Below are 7,113 nucleotides of genomic sequence, written 5' to 3'. Positions count from 1 at the left end.
GGTTGGGTATTGCACAGTCATCAGAAGGAATGTCAATCTTCCAAACCATAATACAACCTTCACAGTTTTAACCATCATCACTGTATTTTTTTTTTTGGCACAAGCGCCTATAATTATCCACTTACCTTTAAAGTGTCGGCCACCTCTTTGGCCTTTCCTGATAGTAAAATTTCCTTACAGTCAATGTCATTTTAACCACCTCCAAATAAATTTTCTACCTTATTTCCGATCACTGCTTGAGTGAAGATGTTTTCCTTAAAATCATGATGGGAAAAAAAAATATCACCATTTTTCCATAAGTTATTGCCTCATTCTTTAGAGGCTAATCACTGTCAAGACTGACTCTCAATCATACTTAGAACATTTTTTTTTATCTTAAGTCCTAATTGCCCTGAACAATTTCGACCATTACTGGTTCGATCCATACTTTCTCGTGGTTTAACACGTGCCCCACTTGGCATCATTATAATTACGTCATATTTCCTTTATCCACATTTCTATTCTTGAGAATTTTGAATATTACCTTTTTCCTTATAAAACCTCTAAGGTTATCCTTTAATCGTTCCTCATGTATTCCCTAGATACAGGGCATATCACAATACCATTTACTAATAGTAGAACCATTGTCTATATACTTCTGCAAAATCTCTCCACTGATTCTTAAAGGTTGTTGTTACCTTAACCCTTTCCCAATCATACTGTCAAAACTCATACTGTCCCTATTATGGGTCACATGCCAACCTTTATGCAGTCCCCTAGGATTCATTTTAAGTTACCAATGTTCTATCCTTAATTCCACCTTAAAAAGGTACCTGCATCCTTCCACGAATAAATCAAGTCATATATCCTTGATAGATTATCATATTCATCATTCCCACCTCGATAGTCTATACCTAACTTCATAATAGCATCCTTATTCAAATTGAGGTCAATCCATATGGCCTCCAAAAGATAACAACGGTTATCCGCTTGTCTTTCCTGATTTGGTAATGATCACATGGATGATCTGGAAGATATTGGTCGTGTTCAACGTGAACTTCTTCTTAATAAATCCTTATTTACTTTTGTTGTTTATCTCAACAGTCATCTCAATGTTGGGATATCTTTCATACCTGGCGTCTCCCTTCCTGGGTATCAAGCCACCGGTCTTACACTTCACATTCTTGAAGGTCACTTCCTTCATCCAATTTTCTTAATTTCTTACTTTCTTGTCTCCTCAGTCTATCCGCGTCTCATTATTTATCCTTCGAACTATCTCAAGGTTTCTTCGAATCCTCCCAACTTACAGGGGATAATATATATGTATCTCTTATACCTTCAACCATCAATTTAACTCATGGTATATCACCCTCATCCTGACGATTACATACTTTTCTATGTCTATTGCTACGAGTCTTTAGGGTTTCCTCATACCCAACTCCCTTATCATTCCTCAAACTCTATTGCCTTTATATTCCTTTCCACTTCAGTTTCTTTTTATTTTCCTTTCTCTTATCATTATTTCATGGACCAACACAACATAAACATTGATTTCATACATCCCGTTATTCTGGATTCGTGTCCTCAGAACGAATCTTGATAACTTTTACAACTTAGATTCATAATTCATCATACTCGTCTGCCTTTGTTCTGTCTCTAAAGCTTTTACACTATCTCCATAACCTTGGGAAGTACTTTCCTAAAACAATTGACTGAACTTAAATCAGTTTATTATAACCTCTGGCTCCGTGCCTTTCTTGGTCTTTCACCAGCGGGTGGCCTCTCTCTTAGGAGGGTAAGTGATAAAAACAGTCCTTTGTGGTTCGTCAATCATTTAGAATCTCAAATGATTCCTCTATTTCCTTTAGCCAGGCTCTTGCCTCGGCTGGGTCAGCTTGTTCCATGGAACTCTGAGAGCTTAGCGACTTAAAGGTCCTGAAAGAATTTCTCACCGTACTGTCTCCTCAGGGTGGTGGTTGGGGATAATAGTCTAAGTTCTCTTTAGACAGGTCCATGAATTGTCGTATAGGGGTACCATCTCGGGTCTCCTTTCCTTACTCGACTTTTTGTTTCCTTAGTATGAAATGTTTCATCCTACTCCCCATAATTAGGGTCATCTTTTAATTTAAAATCCTCATTTTCCACTCCATTATGTCATGGGTTCCTTCTATCTTGATGGCGACCTCCCTGACTATCACGTTCAGGGTTTGCTCTAAATCTTATTCCTCAAACTAGCTTTCATCTAAGATCTCATCTTTAAGCTCTTGAACATTTGGAACCCAAATTCTGTAGGAATACCTCATTATTCCCTTCTCATCTTTCTCGGTATTAACCTCTTATCTATTTGTTGGCTCTCTGCCTTCATTCATAACTTTTTCTGGCACAATATGATCTTTTCCAATAATTCGGGCTGTATTGCTATCTCAAACAGCTTTTCGGTACCGGCTCTGGTTACCTTCACTACTATTTCCATTTTCTCAAAATCTCTTATAAACTCTCCAAAAGACATTATCATCTTGAGTCTCTCCTTTTTACTAAGGGCATCAGCCACCATATTGGCTTTCCCCGAATGATAAAGAATCTCCCAATCATAATTCTTGATTAGCTCTAACCGCCTCCTCTGGCGTATGTTGAGCTCTTTCTACGTAAGAATGTACTAGAGCACTTATGGCTTAGGTAATTCTCGCACTTCTCTCCATACAAGTAGTGCCTCCAATCTTTAGGGTAAAACTATTGCCACGAGCCTAAGCTCATGGGCGGGGATATCGAATTTCATATTACCTTAATTGTCTTGACGCAGACGCGATTATCTTGCTGTGCTAAGAAGCACCCTAATTCCTTATGCGAAGCGTCACTTACAAATCACAAAATCTCCTTTTTCCATCCGGCAACGCCAGCATAGGGGCCATCACCAACCTCTGCTTCAGTTCTTGAAAGCTGTTCTCGCATTTCTCTGTCCATTCAAACTTCTCAGTTTTACGAGTAAGCCGCGTTAAAGGGGCTACTATCTTTACAACTTGAACGAACCTCCGGTAGTGACCGGCCAATCCTACCTCTGGTAGTTGCCCTAACCATGGTCATCAATTCCTCAGTGGTCCTTTATTCATTCTTGTCAGGATCCTCCATGGGATCCTCCTCAACAACTATCCCTTCTAGGACAACATCCTCAACCGCTAAATTCTCAATATCAACATCATCCGGTCCTGCATTAGGACACTCTATCGGATCCACAATCCGATCTCCAATTAGTAATAAAATATCATCGCGATGTTGCTCCTCAACCTCAGGGTTCAGAGTCCCGCTACCATATACGATAACGAACTACGCTCCTATCACGATATTTATAAGGGTTCCCATAAGGGTTTTAACTGTCAGTACTACGTTAGGTAGCCCGACTATGAACTTGGCAAGAGTTCTTATTATCTTAGTGAACTTATTATCTTAACGTCCCATCATCTCTGAGGTTTATAACGCTTAGCTCTGATACCATTTCTGTAACACCCCCAGATCCGGGGTCGGGGATCCGGGTCGTCACGGTCTTTCTTTCCATAATATCACTTCACTTAATTAATAATAAATAACCTTATGCTGTGACCCCACACTAACACACACCACAACCCATTATAGTCTCAGAGATGAAATTTAAATAAGTACAAGTCTTTGAATCCACAATTTAAAAGTTATTACAACCCAAAATGATTACTTGATAAATTTACAGTTAATTGCCATTATCTGCCACAAGTTATAATTATACATAATTGATTCTCAAAAGTAGATGGTCTGATCTACAATAGATCTACCTCTGCAGCTATAGCAGCTACAACATCAACGGGAAGACGCGGGACGCTTCCCACGCGCTTGCGCTGGGTCTGCTGGAGTCTGGCCATCTTTTCTAACTGTTGTTGTGTGATGAAGAAATAAAGCAAGGGTGAGCAGCAAGCCCACCAATATAATATGTATAATGATTAATAGTATATGAGCCTTCTCATAGTACTCATGAAAGTCTTGGTCAAAAGAAATGAACCAAGTTTGATATCTTAATGCGATGAAGTCGCAAAATATTCAGTATATATACATATATACTTTTCAAAATCTTGGAAGTCCTCTTCCATCCATAATATACACAGAGTTCCAGTTTATAACTGTATACACAAAAAATATCGTTGCAAGGTGATCTCATATATCTAACCTTGTCTCAACGTTTTTCCGAAAATCTTTGTCATTCATAAGACAATCATTAACTAGATATAAGTTTAAAAGATGAAGTTACAAGATACCCCAAAATACTTATATCTTTCCCAAATACTACTTGAACTACCCCCGTTCAAGTTATAATCAGTTTCAAAGGTTCATCACATAGATGAGACTACAAGACAAGATTTGAATAGATTCAATCTTTGAATATCATTATAAATAATGAAGTTACGAGATACTTCATTAAGTCCCGATATATTAATATATTCATATATATCTCCCATACATTTCCTGAAAACCTCTGTCATGTAAAGTATGAACAGAGTTGCAATATCCAATGAATTTGGAAGGAAAAGAATTTTGGCATAAACCAGATATCTTGCTGATCAGGCAAAGATACCAATAAGTAACCTTTTCTACTGTAGATGGATGAATTCCTCACCGGTCATCACCCTGGCCGCATTAGGACCTCGCGCTAGACCGTTACCCGGCCACTCACGCGTTGATGGACTGCCACCCAGCCACTTACACTTTATAGACCGTACCCCGGCCTGTCGCTTATGCCGACTCAATCAGATGGACTTACTTCCCGAACATTGGGCAAGTAATCAAATTGTTTTCTCAAAACAGCAACCATGTTGCGAATATAAAATACACCACAGAGCCGGATCCCCAAGATTTTTGAGCGAATATTCAAGTCTCCTTCGAAAGGAAGATCTTAAATCGGAAAACGAGTTTTGGGATCCGCTCTAACTTTTAAAATCATTTTGAAGACTCGAAAACATTTTTAAGAATGTTTGGAGTAAAGCTGATTTAATGAAATAAATCAGTCCCGATATATTAGAAAATATCTGAATATTATTATTTAAATAATATTCCCATAAAGAATAATCTTTATAAAAATAATTGAAGTAGAAGTTTTAAAACTTATACTTGAAACGAGTATTAAATAACCAAAGATACACTTATATGAAAGTATTATCTTTATTTGAATAATCGAAAATAAGTTTGATTATTAACACCTTATTCTTTAATAAAATAAAGAATATATTTCAGTAATAAGCGGAGTCATAATACCTCAAATGAATATTATAAATAATATTCATTAAATAAAATAAAGGAGTCATACATCCTTAAATGAATATCCAAGTAATATTCAATAAATAATATAAATGAGTCATAAGTCCTCGAATGAATATTCAAGATAATATTCATTAATAAAATAAAGTTATCGAATAAACCTTATTCGATTAATAGTTTTGAAAACTATAACCATATATATATATAAATATATATATATATATATAAAATCTACTCGGGATCCTCGACTCCCGGTTTTAGAAAATATTTTCACCTTTGGGTCCCTATACTAAGGGTATATGCAAGTTACCGCTATTCTCTAGCATAGGTATTATCAACTGAACCAACAGATATATAAGGCAAGAATACGAAACAGGCATGTATATATATACCATATCAGCATGCTTCAATATATCGCAACATTTGCTAATTAACCAACATGCATCTATCGCAAGATAATGCATATACATATATTCATCACAACAACAGTTATAACGGGTAGAAAACTTGCCTGAGCGACTAGGGGTTACGAATGGCTCGGGACGAGTCTGGTAACCTATAAGCAACAAGTAAGTTGGAATTAAACCAAAGTCACTTGTAAATCTATACTTTAACTAACTTAGACTCTAACGCTTGTTTTGCGCTTACTGATTCTATTAAGTCACTCGAGTACCCTCGGCTCCACCATTTTTAATAATTTAACCTTTACGAGTTTTAAGGCGATTCCTTCGCGAGTGTCTTATCAACTGCCTAACACACTTACCATAAATGTTTCATACATTAATTAACCCTTTTTGGTCTTTAACCTATGTTTCAAAGTAAGGCGAGGGGAAAAGTTTCGTTCGCGAAACGCCGTTACTTGAAACGGTCGTTTCTCCTAAACCGTGCATCGGAATCGAACGAACTACATATCAAAACGAAGCTCGTAACATGAGCTATCTAAACATGGCAGTGGTCATAATCTAGCAGGGGGTTCTCGGGTCCTAATATTATGCACAAAAACAGTCCAAAGAAAATCGGACGTTACGACGGCTATGTTTACGTGATTACCAATGTTTAAACTACTCCAATTAACCACCAACCAACTCATAACCATCAATACAACAAAACTTCACCTAAACCATACCACATCAGTCCATAATCTCCAAGGTTTTCAACTCAAACAACCACAATCAAGACCTATGAACTATAATCAAGCTTCAATTACCAAAACACTTCCAAATCAAACCAAACTACTAATAATCACAATCCATGCTTCTCATTTCACAACACCAACCATTAAACTTACTAACAAATAAAGTAAAGGCTAGGGTTTGAAGTTTATACCTTCCTTGGGAGGTGTTAAGTTGCTAGGAAGCATTAGGGAGCCTCCTACAAGCTTGATCTTTCCAAAGAAATCAAGAACACAAAGTTAGGCTTTGAAGTTTCTAAAAGTCCGATTTAAAGAACTGTAAAAATGAGGGTCTTACCATGATTATTTGGACGATACTTGTGAACAAGAGTTGTAGGCCATCTCAATACCTTTCCAATGAGCTATAGAACACAATATTTTAGTGAGAAATGAAGGAGATACAGCAGTTTTAGTGTTCTGGTTCTGTTTTGGCCGAGAGCATGAAGAACAATGCCTTGGTTTCTTTTTGATTTTGATGAAAATGATTTTACTTGGCTTGGTTGCTTTGTTTTTGTGTTTGATTTAGTCAATTACCTTGTTGCCCTTGAATTTGTGTGGTTCTCATTCAACCACACCTCCTTCCTTCCCATGTCATGCTTGTGTCATCCTCATGATGTCATCCTCCCCTCCTTGTCCTCTTTCTATTGGTTGGATGACATCATCCCCATTAATCCCCTTGATTAACTTCC

This window comes from Apium graveolens, chromosome 3 (assembly GCF_009905375.1).
Source record: "Apium graveolens cultivar Ventura chromosome 3, ASM990537v1, whole genome shotgun sequence".
In the NCBI taxonomy this organism is placed as follows: Eukaryota; Viridiplantae; Streptophyta; class Magnoliopsida; order Apiales; family Apiaceae; genus Apium; species Apium graveolens.
The sequence above is the reverse complement of the archived record's forward strand: the minus strand, read 5'-3'. Positions refer to the sequence as shown.